Consider the following 18,285-nt stretch of genomic DNA (forward strand, 5'->3'; position numbering starts at 1 on the left):
CTCTGTTCCCTGACTAGCCTAAAGCAGAAGCAAGCTATCTGAGAACTGCATACTGCACTGATGTGAAAATGTACTAAACAATCATTATGGAAACTGGAATGCTTTGAGCATATTTCTACTAATGGATCAGTAACTTGCATTCTGATTGGTTGAGAGACAATATGTTTTAAGTCACCCATACAGAGAGATCAGAGGAGCCAGCAGCATTGTAGACTTAAAACTACCTCGCTGCCAATCCTTCCTTATGAGGCAGTTTCAAAACTATAGATTTTCATCCTATAATTCATTGTGTTCTACTCCTTTGTATTCAGTGGGAGTTGTGGACTTGGAGTATAAATGTGGAAAAGTTCCATAACATCTGCTACTAATTTCTGCCAGATGAAAGTGATAATGATGATGAATATTTCTGTTGATGCTACTGATACATCGGCGCATCTAAGCTCACTTCCACACTGTATGAATATCTAATTGAAAATACATGACTTGTATCACAGACTTGTTGACTTGGACACAATTTTAATCGTCTTCATTCACTTTAGGATTTCTGCTTTCTAATTTTAAAGGAATAGCATATCTGGTGAAAGTTTCTTGGTGGAAGTTTTGCTATAAGGCGCTTGACTTTATCTTGGTAAATGCATTTTATGCTTTTGACCTGAAGGACTTGATATTTTTGTGTCCTCAGCTGAAATTGCCCAGCATTGCCTTGGAATTCTAAGAAATGAGAGAGAATGAGTTATGAAAGGTAAAGGTAAAGGGACCCCTGACCATTAGGTCCAGTAGTGACCGACTCTGGGGTTGCGGCGCTCATCTCGCTTTATTGGCAGAGAGCAGGAGGATTCAGTCCTGCTGAAGGAACATTGGGAGGTCTCACTGGAGACGCAGGATATCCAAGCTGAACACTGATAAATTCAGACATACAAAAAGAACATACCAGAGGCTACTGGTTCGTGCTTCTGCCTCTGACTGTCAGGCTGTCTTTTTTGGCGGGGGTGGGGTGGGGAGGCTGCTCTACCCAGGAACCCCAAAGAATGAAAAAGTTATTGTAAGTTCTGTTTCCCCTTTCTCCAGTGGTTTCAGGTTTATTCATTTATTTGGTTTGATTTATAAATCCTCCCTTCTGCATACAGATAGACAAATCCATTTAAACATAAAACAGCCATTTAAAATTATTCATAGCACATCAAACGATTCAGTGGGTCAGGTACACAGTTGCAGCTGACCACTTCACTTAACTGCTTCCAAATCCCTGAATAAAAATATGCATTTTAAAATGGTACCAAAACTCATGTGAAGTTGGCACCATTTCTGAGAAGAAGGCATTCCAGAGAAGGAGTGCTACTACAGAGAAAGTTTCATGCCACTATCACACAATGCACTTCTCCTGGTGGCTATTTGTAAGCCCAGCACTGGCTGAGACATTTCAGTTCCTGCAGTCAGATTTTACCTATCATGCTAATCTCCGCTGTATGGATAATCACTCTGTGGATCCTAAGCGGGAACAGCTGAACCAGGTGTCTTGGCTAAAACGTGTATGTGTATATATTTATTTGGCAGGCTACCCATTTGAAATAATGGAGATAGAGAATCCACTCTGACTCATTGATGAGCCTGTCTGCTGTGTTAATCTCAGTCATCCCTCCTACGCGCACTGCTTGAAAATGTAGTAAAATTTATCACCACCTTGATTATGATCTTGTGGACTTCCAGTTGGAGAATGAAAGACGTCATGTTTCTCTGGTGAATAAATAATATAGGATTTGTCAAAATGGATGAGAATTGTTAACTCCTTGATACCATTCAGAGAAGGCCCAGAATGCTAACCTGCTTACCCTCATAGTCTGCTAACTAATCCTTTCTTGGCTGTGCATCTGGCTTCTGAAGTCAGGATGCTTTGCTAATGTGGTAGTTATCAAGCCTAAAGAGAACACTCTGTGGGCCTCTCTGGGAGCCACTATGACAACTGTTGTTGATAATAGACACCAATATAGTGATGAGTAAATATCCTTGTCATGCCCTCCAGTGGTAAGGCGTTTTGAACCTCCTTTTCTTCACAGGCTCCATTGAACACACTGGTACCAAACACAATATCCCCATAATTCAGAAGAGCTTGCTAGTTATAGCTGTAGCACTGTGGAGACATTAGCAGTTCAGCTGAGCTCAAAGCATGGACAAGTGACAGAACTTGGGGTCTTTGAGGAGAAAGCAAAATCCTTCCTCCTCTCATCATCACCTCATAGGACATGCAAATATTCTTCTCTTCCTGACTTGTCTGCTTTTTGAGCTGCTCCCTAGTTCTTTCCCTTAGCCAGTTCCTCTTCCTGAGATGTCCATCGTCTCCTTCTTCAACCTTTCCCTCTTGAGACTATCTTGGGTCTCTGGGGAGGTGCATTGGTAGCTCTGCATGTAGTGACCATTGTTGGCTTCCAGTTCCAGTCTCCTGACCCCTCTTTTCCTCTGCTGTTCTCCTTCTGGTTTCAGGGACTCCCTCCACACCACTTTAGCCTCATATTCCCCACCTGCAGGTGACAACTCCCCACAGATGTGATCAGAGCTGATTTTTGATCCAGTGATGGGCATCCGGTACCAGCCACATATACTGACATCAGCCAATAAATCCTATCCCCATGTGCTCTTGCCCTTCATTCAGTGGCAGCCATGGGGAGAGTCCTTCACCTAGTGGGAAGGTTGACAGCACTCCACGGCATACCTCTGTAGTCATATTTGCTTTAACATCTCAAACTAGAAATGAGATAAGAACTCTCTGAAAACAGCCATGTGAAATCCAGAACAATCACTCCTTTCAGAAGACAATCATGTCTAGTGGTTGACCTGGTATAATATCCACAAATGGTCAAAGTCCTGGTCAGTGTCTCACTGCTGGACATTGTCATTAGCAGTGCAATTTTGTCATGAATCTAGCATTTCTCATATCTATGCTGAGGAAAAAGAGCTCTCAAGCTGGTTGGGAAAAAATGAAGTAGTGGTCTCTGAGACAGGCAAAACAGGCCTCTTCCCTGAACAAGACCTAAGAAGATATTGTTTGGGTAGGGAAAAACTTGCCTACCCAAGTTTTTGTGCCCAAGAGGGTGCCATAAACTTAACAAAAACTTTCATAAACACCCTCAGAACTGAAAAAAAAATATAACTGTAAATCTTCTGAAGTGGAAATATTTAAGGAGACTGCTTTTAAAGGATCAACAGATGCCACGGTGATCTTAATCCTGGCACCACTACTGTCACTCTAGGATGAAACACTCTTTAATCATTGATTCCTCTTGCAATGAGCCACTTCAGGCTTAAAAGGGTTGAATATTGCCATTCTTGAGGGTCCTATAACTTACCATTTAGTGTCTTTGAGACACCTTGCTTTAGCCTTCTGCAGCTGTGAGAACAATGAAATTACTGGCTGGCATTAGGGACAGAAACCTAATGCTTGTAAATACAGTAAAACTGCTTTTGGGCAATTTGGCAACTGCAAGGCATAGCGTTGGAGGTGGTCTTCTGTTCCCACTGATCAGATATTGTCTGAGGTAATTTCTGCTCAAGGTGCTTATTTTGAAGCCAGGAATTGCACTGTATATTTGCGTGACTTCATGAACCACTCTTGTTTCTTTTATTCAAGAAGGGTGATGAGAAAAATGCTAACATGTTGGTAGTATACAGATGTATGGTTTGCTTTCTTGTAATGGAAATGTATCCTTGCCTACATGGGCCAAGCCCCTACCTGAAAGACTGCCTCTCTCTTGCAAAAGACTTAAGCTGCTGAAGTAAAATTCAAACCATGTCACAAAAGCTCAGATACGTGCCACACCAGAAACCTTCTGTCTGTTAGTCAGGGCTGCCTGTGTTACTCATAGGAAACCACTGTTGGAGCACACCCTATCTCTCAGCCAAGAGGAGGTACTTCTCAAAAGTAAAGACTGCCAAACCAGCGAAGTAGTTCAAATTGTTACTTTTTCTTGATTAAAAAACAACACTGAATCTATGTGCCCACTGATGTGCAAACAGACACAGCTGTGCTGCTTTGCTTGTCTGAATCATTAGTTTAATAATCATGGAAGTGACTCCTAAAAACTGAATAGGTTTCTTGTTTCGTTTTTTAAAAATAATAATAATTATTGCAACCATTGGTGCAAGAAAATGTTTCTCCTGCTACAATCTCCTGTTCTTCTGTCACAATTAATCGATTTTTGACTGTAGATGCATACTTTATTAATGTTGTTGATGTGGAAGCATTTGTTGGTGCTATTAAAAAATATTTATAGGTACAGACAGTACCCAAGAACTTACTGCACTTGCTAATTTAAACCAGTAGGCAGCTTAATTTGACAGGTATTAATCTGGGATGCAAAAGGGTCACTCAGCGAAAAATGTTGGGTTCGGAAGCCAATGAAGCTGCTCAGAATCACCTTCCCCATTTAAAGCTATGCTTAAAATAGTTACAGACTCTTGGACGTGCAAATTAGCATTTTGTGTTGATGCAAAAACTACTTCTTTGCTGGTAAGGCTGCAATCCTAAACAAATTTACTTGGGAGTAAGGCCTAATGAGCACAGTGGGATCGAAATACAGTACTAAGTAATCACATACTAGATCAGGCTTGTCAAACTGCTATAGTCATACATATCGCAGCCAGGCAGTTAACTACATCTGGCTGAAAGTTTATCTGTCTCCAGAACACAATCCAGCTCCAATAAAATCAGTTGCCATTGTACCTGTGTGGTGTTATCATCCATATAGTTAGGCTGCTTGAGCCCACAACTTTAATGGGATAAAATAACTCACCTAAGCAGGTACAGGGATTACAGAAACTGCTTTTGCCACTTTAGAATGATGGTTGCATTACAAATTTAGATAATCATCATCATCATCATCATCATTTATTATTTATACCCTGCCCATCTTACTGGGTTTCCCCAACCACTCTGGGCAGCTTCCAACAAAGTATTAAAATACTTTATTGCAAAGAAAAGACCTATGACTCTCATTCAGAAAAAAATGTTCTGCATAGGTCCTATCTGATGCCCTTTTAAATGTGTTGTGGGAGGAAGGGATTATAGTTGTACCTTGGTTGTCAAACTTAATCCGTTCCGGGAGTCCGTTCGAAACAGTTCGAAAACCAAGGCGCGGCTTCCAGTTGGCTGCAGGAGTTTCCTGCACTCAATCAGAAGCCGCGTTAGGACTTCCGGCCTCCGAAAAACGTTCTCATACCAGAACACTCATTTCTGGCTTTGCAACATTCAGGAGCCAAAACGTCCGAGTACCAAGGCATTTGACAACCAAGGTACGACTGTATTGGTTTGTTGTTCTTAGCTTTACAATGTATTTGTGGTTTTTATATTGTAATTTTATGTTGTGAACCACCCTGAGATCTGTGGATGAAGGGTGGTATACAACCAACAACAACAACAACAACAACAACACTAATAAGGGTTGAGTGAGTTAATAACAAGTTAGTTAGTAATTAATTTATTATTATTATTATTATTATTATTATTATTATTATTATTATTATTATTATTATCACGCCCATCTGGCTGGGTTTCCCCAGCCACTCTGGGTGGCTCCCAACTGGATATGAAAAACACAATACAGCATTAAACATTAAAAACTTCCCTAAACAGGGCTGCCTTCAGATGTCTTTTAAAGGTAAGATAGTTGCTTACTTCCTTGACATCTGATGGGAGGGCGTTCCACAGGGCGGGTGGCACTACTGAGAAGGACCTCTGCCTGGTTCCCAGTAACCTCACAATGAGGGAACCGCCAGAAGACCCTCGGCGCTGGACCTCAGTGTCCGGGTAGAACGATGGGGGTGGAGACGCTCCTTCAGGTATACAGGACTGAGGTCATTTAGGGCTTTAAAGGTCAGCACCAGCACTTTGAATTGTGCTCAGAAACGTACTGGGAACCATTGTCTTTTCTCATTGATTTTATTTGGACTCAAGTGTGGCTAAGACTGTGCACACTTATGAACTCCATTGAATGACATACTTCAAAGTTAACACCCATAAGTTTAGCCTGTACCTTTCTGGGTTCAGAGCTCCCTGTTTATAACTCCCACAAATATATTTTTTTGGTAATGCTATCCTAAATTTTCATCCATCTCTCAAGAGAGGACTTTCTGAAATGACTTTCTAGTCTCAGATGAGACCTCGCAGTTTTTCCTTTGACCTTAAATAATTGAACACTTTAGATGTTTTTGATGGAGCTTTAAACATTCAATACATTTTAACTAGTCTTGAAATGTGTCATATTTTACTTTCATACTCTTCCATCTGTGGTCAGAGGTCATGTCTGAAGATAAAACTGTATCGTCATTTCAATGCATTTTAATATAGCTTTTAAGATTCAGGTGTGTGGTTTTTTTTAAAAAAGGGTATCAGTTGCTATTGGAGTGTATTAAAACATGGGAAATATTTCTAAACTTGCTATACCAGCAAAAAAAGAAAATAAGGGGAGGAAAGCAACAGCACATATGTACATGATGCTATACCAATGTAACATTACAAACATATTATAAAGCATAGGGTGGCAAACAACATAATGGCAGCAGTGTTTGTGTGTTTGTTTGTTTGTGTGTTTGTTTGTTTGTTTGTTTGTTTGTTTGTTTGTTATTTCTCACACACCATTACAGTCCAATTAAACAAATAATTTTAATTAAACTGAGAACAAGTCTAACCATGGCATAGCACTAAAAAAATCTCAGTTATAAAACCTGCATGGAGCCCTCAATGAGTTTTCATTGCATCAGCTAGCTAACGTCACACAGAAATTAATATTCCACAAACTGCCTGGGCAAACAGGTATTCTATCTGGTCCTGAAACAGGAACATTTAGCAGCAGCAGCAGTTGTATATGCAAGAGGAGGGCATCCCATAGTCAGGCCACTACCATAGAGAGGGCCTGAGCCTGTGTCACCACACAGTGCTCTTCCCCTGGTGATGGAATAACAAGGAGAGCCTCTTAGCACTTTAAAAAAAGAGTGCATTTAGATAGAACATGCAAAACAATGATGTTATACAACAGCATGCAATATAAAGATGTAAGAGTTCTATTGTTCTGGATCAGTTGTTCATCATTCCCACTCTTTCTAAGCACCTACAGATCATGATGTCTCAAAAGAAAATAGTACTTCCTTAGAAACTGAGGTGAATAACTTGAAGTAAATGGTGTTTTCAGGGGTAAGTCCCCAGGTCCTCTCTGTTCAAAGCTAAGAGCGAAATTTCTTCACTTTCCTGAGCTGTGTTTCTGATCATGGAGATCAATGCAATGCAACAAAGTGATGTGTTTCATGACACTTTTGGAAATAAGGATAAGTTTAAATTGGGGATGGGGGGTTGGTCACCAAATTTTAGATGTGACATCCCTTCATCCATTTTGAGTTCAGGTTCTTGCTCTATTGCATGAAAAGACTCTATATTCGCCTCCGTACCAGTCATAGTGCTCCTGGAGTTGTTCCAACTGCCCCCCCCCACCCAGCTGTACAAAAACCACAGTAAGGACCAAGGACCTGACGTGTAGCACTGGTGTCCCTAATTTAGGACAAGGAATGTGGCTGGTGCTTATTGGAATGGAGCTGTGTGGGTTCACTAGCAGGGGTGCTGCGCTAGTGTGCCCATGTAGCTCTGACCCCACCCAGTACCATAGCAATGGTGCAGTTAAGCATATGTTCATTGAACTGCAAGTTTTTGGATATGCTGATGCAATCATGTAACTACTTTGGGATGCAACAACAATGTGGGATGGATGTTTGAGCTAAATCAAAACTATTTCTTGAAGTTGCATCCTGAGGAGGAAGAAACAGAGGAAGGACTTGAGAAAGAGGGATCAAGGTGGGGTTTTTTTTAGTCTCTGTAGTCTTATACTTTAAGCTGTAACAATACCCAATCCACAATACATCTCTCCCCCCCCCCAAAGCCCTCCAAAACAGGGTTGCAAGGGAAATTAGCTAGCTGTACTGAGTGAATTTTACCTTCACCTCTTTAGCTGACCTGGATACACAGTATGTTATGGCTTTGCAAGCATCAACTTTATCCAGCTCAGTGAATTTTATGTTCAACTCTTTCCCCAGGCATTTAAAAAAACTAACTTGTTACAAAGCTCAGATTAAATCACTGCAGGCAAAAACATAGAAAGCTTGCGGCAACTGAGACAACACAAAATGGCTTCCAGAGAAATGAGGGTAGTGTAATATTAATGGTATTTCTCTTGGGTAGGAGAAGGTGAGATATATGTATACGTGAGTGTGTGTAAGAGAAGGGTATTTATTTCTTTTTTTATGCATACCAAATGCCAGGTTAAGTAATTGGGGCCCTCTTTGCATATTATAGTTTGGGTTACAAACCACCCTGACAAATAAATGTGTACATAATATTGAAGTCAATTGACTACTTTCTGTAGCACTGGAGTCTAGCATAGCCTGAGAACTGGATTGGGGAATAAAGAAGCACAGAGTTGAAGTCAGGAAGAAAGAAGCTGACTGCCCTAGGTCAAATAAAGCTCCAGGAAACACAAGGAGTGTCAAAACCTTGCAGGATCTAAGATACAGCAGCCACCTCTTTTGAAACCAGCCCAGGAGAGGAAATAGGCAGGAAGAACCAGCTGCACAAATATAAGAGGGGAGACGACACCTGGCTTACCAGTCGTACATGTGAAAAGGATCTAGGGGTCTTAGTGACTCAAGCTTAACATGAGTCAACTGTGTGATACAGCAGCAAAAACAAACAAAACTGATGCTATTCTTGATGGCATCAACAAAAGTATAGTGTCCCCATCAAGGGAAGTGATAGTACTGCTCTGTTCTGTTCTGCCTTGATCAGACCACACCTGGAGTGCTGTGTCCAGTTCTGGGTGCCCAATTTAAGAAGGATATTAACAAGCTGGAATATGTGCCGAGGAGGGTGACCAAGATGATCAAGGGTCTGGAACCAAGCCTTATGATGAACAGTTGAGAGAGTCGGGTATGTTTAGCCTGGTAAAGAGAAGACTAAGAGGATATAAGATAGCCATTTTCAAGTATCCAAAGGGCTGTCACATAGAGGATGAAGCAAGCTTGTCTTCTCCTGCTCTGGAAGCTAGAACCTGAACCAATGGCTTCAAGTTACGAAAAAGGGGATTCTGACTAAACATCAGGAAGAACTTTCTGACAGGAAGAGCTGTTTGGCAATGGACCAGACTGCCACAAGAGGTGGTGGGTGGACTCTCCTTTCTTGGAGGTTTTTAAGCAGAGGTTGAATGGCCATCTGTCATGGATGCTTTAGCTGAGATACCTGCATTGCAGGGGGTTGGACTAGATGACCCTCGGGGTCCCTTCCAATTCTTCGATTCTATTATTCTATGATAATCACACTGCAAGTTTCACCACAGTATGACTATAAACTTAGTACATGTTAAAAATGCTATAATATTAATAAATGTTGATGACATATTGCAGAGTCTCAGGAACTGTCAGTTTACACCAGGGAAAAGGACAATATGAGCTGATCTCATTTCAATACTAGGGAATGTGTGCTATTGAATTTCATTATAGTTGCTTTATTTGTTATTTTGAAATTGCTAGTATCTCCAGGGCAAGTGAACAGATCTAGAAAATGAGTTTTGAATAAACAAAATTGCACACTGTTCACCTAATTATTACCTGTGTTGCACTAATGGTCGAAAGTTCAAAACTTAAAATTTGTAACATAGTAGCCAACATTCTTTGTGGTTGTGATTCTGCTCCTCAGTCTTCATATTTTCAGGGAGTGAATTGTATAGAAATAAATGAGACTTACCTCTGAGCAAAATTGCAATCCCAAACACATTTCCCTAGAAGTAATTTCCATTGAAATCAACAAGGACTTGTGTTTTAAGACTCTCTCTGGTAAAGAGCACTGGAGAAATAAAAACATCAGCTCAAACAGAATGGGCCAGAATGGCCCCCTCATAAATATAAATGATGCCAAAAAATGGGATGTATTAAAGATAAGTAAGAACAATATTTCAGAACTTAAACCATTACAATGTTATATTTTGTTAACCCCTTCAGATCGCTTCTAGACTATAAATGGTATTCTAGAAAAACAACCCAGAATGTTAGTTTTCAAGCTAGCTAAACCAACAAATTCAGCAGGCACACATACTCAGATGAGATTTATGTAGTAAGCCGAAATGTGTCAGGAAAAATAGACCAACTACTGGCAGGGGCGGACTTTGCTCTTTCAAATTTCAGTGGTGCCCTGGGAGATGCCAAAATTCGGTGCCCCCTGCCTCTTGCCTTCCCTTATGTGCGTGCTGTACAACATAGTTGTGACACCCTGTGGTGCCCATCTCAGCTTGGCACCCAGTGCAAGGGAACTGTTTGCACTGCCCTAAATCTGCCTCTGCCTCTGGGCTATCCAAACCAACCAAATTCAAATCTGTATTTTATGGATATGAACTACTATTGAAACATAGTTTCTGCAGACCTTTTTGTGGTCCATTCCATGAATCCCATCTAGCAACGTGAAGCTGGTGTTCTGGATCACTTTTTCCAGAATAATGTTGCTTAGCTAGAATGGATATCCAAGCTTACCTGGCCTTAGGAGAGCTCACAAAGCCTGTGCCTCTGCCTTGCCTCTCTCTGCCTGGATCTCGGCGGGGGGAGGGGGGGACGGGGACACCAGATAGACAGTCACTCAGTGAGCTCACAATGACTTGCTCACTGGCATCTTGAGCAGTTCACAGTGAAGTCTCTCTAACCTTGTTTTACTCTGTAAAGCTCTAAACAACTTGGACCGAAAGCACCTGATTCCTCATGATCAGTGAGACCCTCCAGTGGGGCACTTCTGGTGGTTCCCAATTCCCCTGAGGTTCAGTTGGCTGTAACTAGGGACAAAGCCTTTAGCAGGCCCTGCCCTGCGAAACTCACTGCTGATAGAACTTCAAGCAGGAGCCAACCCTCCTTTTCCTGAAATGTCACTCTTCCAAACACTTTTTTGTCTAGACAGGTCTTTACAACATGCTTTCTAAACATGGAGCTTTGGTTGATTTGATACTTACATGTTATGTGCAATCTTTCTGTATTTTTATGAAACTGCAGGTGATGACTTTGTAATTAATTAAGTAAATAACTCCCAGGAATCGCCCCCTGTCCCTTTCTAAGTGGCCTGGACCTGGTAGATCAGTTTCAATTGAATATAATGGTCAGACCTGGCATCTGGATCTCTGCAGAAGTCCCAGGGGGTGGTTGGTCTGTCACACGTAGTAAGGACTCCAGGAGTCTGGGCAGTATTTTGGAACCATCCTACTTGGAAGTTGGTGTTGTGTGCTGTTTGTCTGGAATACCAGTTATTTCCCAGGATGCTTATGCAAACATGGTTTTTGTGGACGTTTGTTGGCTTACTGCATGAATCTCAAGTTCTCATATGTGTCCTGTTAATTTTGAGGATCAGTGTAGCTTAGAAGTTGGTGTTCTGAGCCATTCCGGTTTGGTTCTGGCCTTTACACCGTTCAATTTTCAATCCATATGCTCCCTACAAAGGCAGTTTAATATGAGAGACATTTGTGTGAAAGGAGAAGGAAGGCCAAAACACCTGACCTGTTTATTTCTACATGTTTCTATTTTACTAGGGATTCAGTGAATATGAAATTTATAGGCAACTTAGAAGTCTGTAGTCAAATGCCTGGCTGGAGAAGCTTATTTATTTAAGATATTTATGTACCACTTTTCAAACAGACCTCACAAAGCAGTTCACAAAAGGGCATTACAGCAATAAGGATCAGTTTAAAAAGAGAGAGAAAAAGAAAATGTTACAATAGAAGGTGAAAACAATTGTTTAGAACAAGCTATAATGGCTTCCTTAGCATCCTGCCCAGGTCAGGATGCCCCTGTGGTAATGGCTGGAAGAAGGAAGAGGAACCACCACGGACATCTGGATTGTGGCAGCTCACCTGAATGATTTATTTCTTTCCCCTTCCCCTCAAGGCAAAATAGTCTTTATTGATTTTAAATCAATACAGAAAAAAATATAACTGTTCAGGTTGAAGCTGCAAGCCCTATTGACTACAATGGCTGATAATAAGGCACCTGCTTTACAGTATTGTTATCTTATGTATTTTTACTTGGAAATAAATTTCACTTGAGGGGGGATTCCCTTAATGCTCCCCATCAGTGGAAACCCTGCACAAGGACTTCCACTTGCCTAACAGGGTTACCCCCTCTCTTCCTTCCATGCTCCCCAAATTGGCTTGGTGGGTGGTCAGAAGAACCCCTGGAACAACATGCAGGGGGATGAGGGGAGATCATTCGATCTGGCAAGCTGCAGTGCTTGTGCAGATGGAACGTTTGTAACAGAGCAATGTTGAATTCCTCCCACTGTATTTAATGGGTCTTATTCCCAGCGATGTCGAAATTAGTGCCATTTACATCCCAGTGCAGCTATGGTTTATTTGGATGTGTTTCAGTGGGACCTGCTTCCAATTACACATATTTGGGAGTGCAGGCCTACAGGGGGTGAACTTTGTTTGGACCATGCTCAGTGTGGTTATCAAACATTCCTCAACTACTTATATAGGCTTCAGGGTTATTAAAATAAGAGAGGCACATTTATGGTAGTTTTAAGGTCATGTTTTTCTTTAATTCTCACATGAGGGCCCCTCTCCTTCACTATAACATATAGGAAGGTTTTGTTTAATTATTGAAAAACTTAATATTTTAATCCTCTGAAGTAGCCAGCTCTAACTTTCATTATGGATCTGCCAATATCCCAGCATAGTAATGTGCCATTGATTTTGCTATTATGGCCGATTACCTGCTTCAGCTAAGGGGTAAAAGGTTCATGGATTAATTCAGCCATATATTTTTCCTTTAGTATTGTGTATAAGACATGCACAGACATGAGATGTATGTGAATAGACCATTATGGGAAAATATCTACTTAGTGTACATTTTAAAAAGCACCCTTCCGCAGCCTTCCTCTATGAAAGATTTTGTTTGGTTTAATGATAAAGCTGATGAAACATTGATCCCGTATTCTCTTCTGAAGTCTTGAAGAAATTATTGTTAATCAATGTAATGGCGATATCACAAATTCCTTGAATATAAGCTTGGTTATTGTCAAAATTGTGGTCTGAAATTTACCATACTTACTCAATTAGAAGCCATTTTATGAAAATTATGTATAAGGTAGAATATATTAAAAGGGACGCAGGTGGCACTGTGGGTTAAACCACAGAGCCTAGGACTTGCCAATCAGAAGGTCGGCGGTTCGAATCCCTGCAACGGGGTGAGCTCCCGTTGCTCAGTCCCTGCTCCTGCCAACCTAGCAGTTCAAAAGCCCGTCAAAGTGCAAGTGGATAAATAGGTACCGCTCCGGCGGGAGGGTAAACGGCGTTTCCATGTGCTGCTCTGGTTTGCCATGACCTGGAAGCTGTATGCTGGCTCCCTTGGCCAATAAAGCGAGATGAGCGCCGCAACCCCAGAATCGGTCACAACTGGACCTAATGGTCAGGGGTCCCTTTACCTTTACCTTTAGAATATATTATCCCAATAACCTCCAGATTCTATGTACAAAGCTGTGGCCCTCAAATTATTGGTTTGCTTGAAGAAGGGGTAGCTGGCCAAACTGAGGCATTGTTTGTGAGTGGCTTACACCAGTTGTTTGTCGATTATCAGAGTCAATGGTCTCAGGTAGTGAGCATGCCAGACAGTGAATTGGAGTTTGCCAGGGCTCCTGCTTGCCTCACTCTTAGCTTGCATGACCAGCCACCCAGATCGCTAATGGGGCAAGGCTCTTTGCTGCCCCCCCCCCCACTTCCACTTTCCTCCCTGCTTCACTCTAGAAATACGGTATCTAAATTTTAAACTATCTTGCACCAGGTCTTGGTTACTTTGGCCAGAACTTACTGTCATATTTGGATAGATGAGATTAACCCATGGAATGTTTTATACCCTCAATATTTTATCCATCTTTCAGCAGACTAATAGTTCCTATAGAATAAGCCAGTGTTTCCCAACCACTGTTCCGTGGCACACTAGTGTGCCGCGAGATGTTGCCTGGTGTGCCGCGGGAAAAATTAGAAAAATTCGAAAGATTTTTTTTTAAAAAAAAGTCAAATTTTCGATTGGGGCGCCGTCAATAGATGACCCCTGGGGTTCCCTCCCTCCCTCCCGCTCTGCGCCTCCCTCCTCCTCCTCCTCCTCCGGGGAGGCCCTTCCTGGCTCTCGGCCAAGGCTTGGCGGCTGCCACTCACTCACTCGCTCGCCCACCCGTCCCTCCATCCCTGCACCCGGCCTCTCCCCCTCCGTCCCCGGCGCGGGGGCTGCCGGGATCCGTAGTCCCCTCGCCCTTGGGCTCCGCGCCCGCGCGGGGTGCGCGAACTACGTTTCCCAGCGTGGCCTGGCGGGCCGGGCGTTTTCTTTGAAGCGCTCTTCTCCCGGCCATGGAATGAGCGCAGCGGCGGCGGCCGGGCGGGCAGGGGCTCTTCCGCGCAGACCCCGCGCAGCCTGCCTGCGCCCCCGCGGAGATCGGGCGGCAGGATGGAGCCCGGGGATCCCCGCAGAGGCGGAGCGGCGGAGGCTGCCCCCCAGGTAGGGCTGCGTCGGGGTGTGTGTGTTATTTTTGCAATGCTGCATCCGCGCCGGAGGGGACGCATCGGACCGCGGGGAGACCCCTTGGCGGGCGTGCAAGGCAATGCATGCGTGCAGGCGTTGCATGGAATGCAGTGCAATGCAATGGCAACGTGGCGCCCTGCATGCATGCATGCATGCAACTTCCACCGGCGCTCCGGACTTGGCAGGTGAGGGGGGTCCCCAGTGGGCGGCAGAGAGAGCCGGGAGGGCGAAGGGGAGCCGGGGGGGAGCAGCGCTGCTCCCCGAGCCGAGCCCGGGGGGAAACTTCGGCGTCGTTGCGCCGGGTGTTGGAAGCGGAGGCTGGCGGGGGCCCCTCACCTGCAAAACCTGGTCGCCTCTCATATATTTCGTGCATTGCATTCATCGCCCGCTTTCTCCTCCAAGGAGCTCCCGGGGGCGCGCGTGGTTCTCCCCGTGTTATCCTCGCAACAACAGCCCTGCGAGGTGGGTCAGGCGAGTGGCCCAAGGGAGCACCCAGGGATTGTCCTGGCCAGGTGGGGTGATTTGAACCCTGCTCTCTGCCCGGTCTTCGTCCTCATTTAGCCCCCACATGTGCATGACTGTGCATGACTGAGGTTTTCCCCCCTCGTCTTGGCTATGGTGTGAGTCTGTGCTGTTAATTAATGGGGTTCTGCCTTCGGAGAAGATGAGCCAGCCCTCAAGGAGGTGATTATGTAATTTGCTAGCAATTTATGTCCCTCCCGGCGTGACGCTGCGCGCTGACGTCACGGGGCTGTAATGGTGGTGTGCCTCGAGATTTTTTTCATGAAACAAGTGTGCCTTTGCCCAAAAAAGGTTGGGAAACACTGGAATAAGCTACAAAGCAAGTGTACTCAGAAGTGAGTGTACTTAAGATTGCTTCCTTAAAAACATAATTTTCCTTAAAAACATATTGTAATCCTTAATTAGAATAATAACTTTGTAAAGTATACAGTTTGGGGTGTTTTCCCCTCCCCCCCTTTACTTTCCCTTCTACATGGGTGCTGTTTCTCTTTTCCTCTTTCTCTCTCTTATTTATATCACACCATGTTTAGTGCACATAAAATTATGCACTTTTTAACTTTCAATAAAGATGTCTGGAAAAAAATAATAAAAAGGGATTGCTTCTTTAAAAGCACGAAACCTTTGGTGGCAACACCAGACTTCATTTGTAAATCACACTTGAGTGAGACTTTGTTGTTGTTGTTGTTGTTGTTGTTGTTGTTGTTGTTGTTGTTGTTGTTGTTGTTGTTAATCCCAGTATAGTAGGCAGAACCAATTCAGAGTGGGAGGCAGGAGGGCTATTTGGCCTGGTTCTTCAGGCTCAAAGGGGCCTCAGATTTATACACTTGTTAGTTAGTTGTTTTTTTTACATTTGATAAGCTTCACGACTTGTTTTTATGCACATTGGATCAAAATGTAAAACACACACTCAGCTTAGTGCTTCAGATTTAAGCTATTAAGAGATGTGGTTTGGAAGAATTCATTGTTGTGGTTGCTAACTGATAGATTTTATCATATTAAAGAGTTTTAAATGTTCATAAATATTAATAAAAATGTATCTGTTCTAAGGGCACAGACTTAGACTGTGATGATTGTGCCCTCTCAGACAAACTGATTATACAAACAAACCGCTCGCTCTTTTACATGGTGCCTTACATGAAAACAGTATTCCCATTTTTAATATTTATTATGGCTAGTGGCCTCAAAAGCTGGAAGTGGCCCAGCCTTTGCACCTGGGGTCAAATTGCAGACGCAAAGGTTCACCATACCCACAGGTCTTTTTTTACGTTTGTTGATTTCCTGACCCAGATGTGAGGCTGGGATCCCCACAGAAGCTCAGGTGTATGGCTCCAAATACTATTTTTAGAACCCCCACCCCACAGATGAAGCTCTAGCATTTTTTAAAAGAAGCCACTTTTGACAGGTGTACAAAACATCAAACAGATAACAATGGTGATGATGATTGATTTTTTAAAAAATAAAATCTACTGGGTGATGTGTATTTTGGGGAGGAACTCATAGTCTATCCAAGACTCCATTGCCACAGTCCATCCCAAATACTTTATTAGGGATAAAATCAGACTATCACAATTGTTCTTGCAAGTATGGCTGCCAAAATTAGATCAGTGTTCATGGGAGAGCTGTAATTTAGTTCATGTCAAAATGACATGCCTTCAGGCACCTCGCTTCTCTGGTTCAGCGAAGTATGTGATTTTCCAGATGGTTATACTGTGATATTTAGTTTTTATAGTGAACATGTGATTGGTTTCTATGTCTGTTTTATGGCTAGCTGTTAAACTGACCTGACCATTGCCAGAAGGTGCTATGTAGCTGCAGTAGTTAAAGCCTCTTTTATTAGCTCTCTTGATACCATGGGCAAACAGATCGAAGCTACCTGCTTGAATACAAACAGCATACCCATCCTTTGGTAATAAATTCATCACAACTTTTCCGTTATTGGCAACTCCTGCTGTTCCATGCTGAAATGACTGCTTTGTATAAACAACCTGTTGCATGATAATGGCAATTATTATTTGAAAAGCAGTCATGAAAAATTGAGTCCCCAAAGCGTATCAACAGATCTCGCTAGATTTTTGAATACATCTAGGCTTAGGTCTCCTCCTCCTGCAGGGATGCAGAATTTCCTTTGGATGCATGCAATTTGTGAAGCAGCGTGAAGCTGAAAAGGCAGACGTTGTGCAAATCATTATATGAACCCATTTCCTACTAGTGATACATTTTAGGGCAAAGGGTGGAACAATGTTATCTTCTCTCTAGAGTTGAACATGTTTATAATCGAAACAGGACTTTTGTGCTTGCTTCCTGACTGACATATCTTCCTCCACCTTTTGGCCCTAAGACTGAATATTATTATGGTTTCAGATTCTTTGGCAATGACAGTTGACTTGAAATTTACTATAAACCTGTGGCCTCTTCTCCCACTGTACTCTTTTGTGACCTCAGGGCTGGAGTTAAATAGCACTTCACCTTGCCATCTCTCTCCAAGAAAGGTGATAGGGTTAATAGAGCAGAATAAATTCAAATGTGCCCTTGATAGTGTATTAAAAGGCTGGCTGGGATGCTCTGGCTTCTCCTGCCTCTGACAAACAGCCAAACACAACCTTTTCTGGTACCTGCAAGGATTTGTGCATATACAGTGGGATATTCCTTTGAAAAGCAGGCCATTCCACCCAACCTATATCACAAATTGGTTCTGAAACTCCTTTCAGCTTAAAAAGGTGGCTTTCATGTAACACAGGGAGGAATCTGGCCTTTGCTTCTCTGTCATGAACAATCGGTATAGCTGAAAAATTAGTTTGGATAGGCTCTGCTAATCTGAGGTCTGGGGAAAGCATGTTAGAGAACTGATCTAGTTTACTTCACAATCATCAGTTTCTCGAAAGCTGTCAGCTGAGTAATGTGTAAATGTTTTATGGGGAGATTCTGCCTAAAGCCATGGTTGTGGACTTATTGACATTTGATTCCTCCTCTTTTACAAAGTACTTCTTTGCAGACTGGATAATTAACTTACGGAACTTGTTGCTGCGAAGGGTGGTGGAAGTTACTCAGGTTCGGCACTTTCATAAGACAAGCTGAGACCATTATTTCAGGCAATAGGTGCAAGGAAGCAGTGAAACCTCCCCTGGGTCCGCTCTTACTTGCTTCACCCTTGCTGCTGCTGCTGCTGCTGCTACTGTTACCACTAACCAATCT

The 18,285-nt window shown here is 42.8% G+C and overlaps 1 protein-coding gene and 1 long non-coding RNA gene across 4 annotated transcripts in view; one reads left to right on the forward strand and one right to left on the reverse strand.

The window, feature by feature from the left end:
* LOC310706620 (uncharacterized protein) overlaps positions 1-18,285 on the forward strand; it is a 447,399-nt gene that overhangs the window by 17,958 nt on the left and 411,156 nt on the right. The gene's annotated exons all lie outside the window — the stretch shown is intronic.
* On the reverse strand, positions 497-10,614 carry LOC310706651. 2 transcript variants are annotated; one of them, XR_014526007.1, is made up of 3 exons: positions 10,552-10,614; positions 1,681-1,734; positions 497-711 (listed from the first exon to the last, which is right to left on the reverse strand). It is a non-coding gene; the product is annotated as an uncharacterized lncRNA (long non-coding RNA). The 2 variants fall into 2 exon arrangements; XR_014526006.1 differs by lacking the exon at positions 1,681-1,734.

This window comes from Podarcis liolepis, assembly GCF_965112155.1.
Source record: "Podarcis liolepis genome assembly, chromosome: 5".
Taxonomy (NCBI): Eukaryota; Metazoa; Chordata; class Lepidosauria; order Squamata; family Lacertidae; genus Podarcis; species Podarcis liolepis.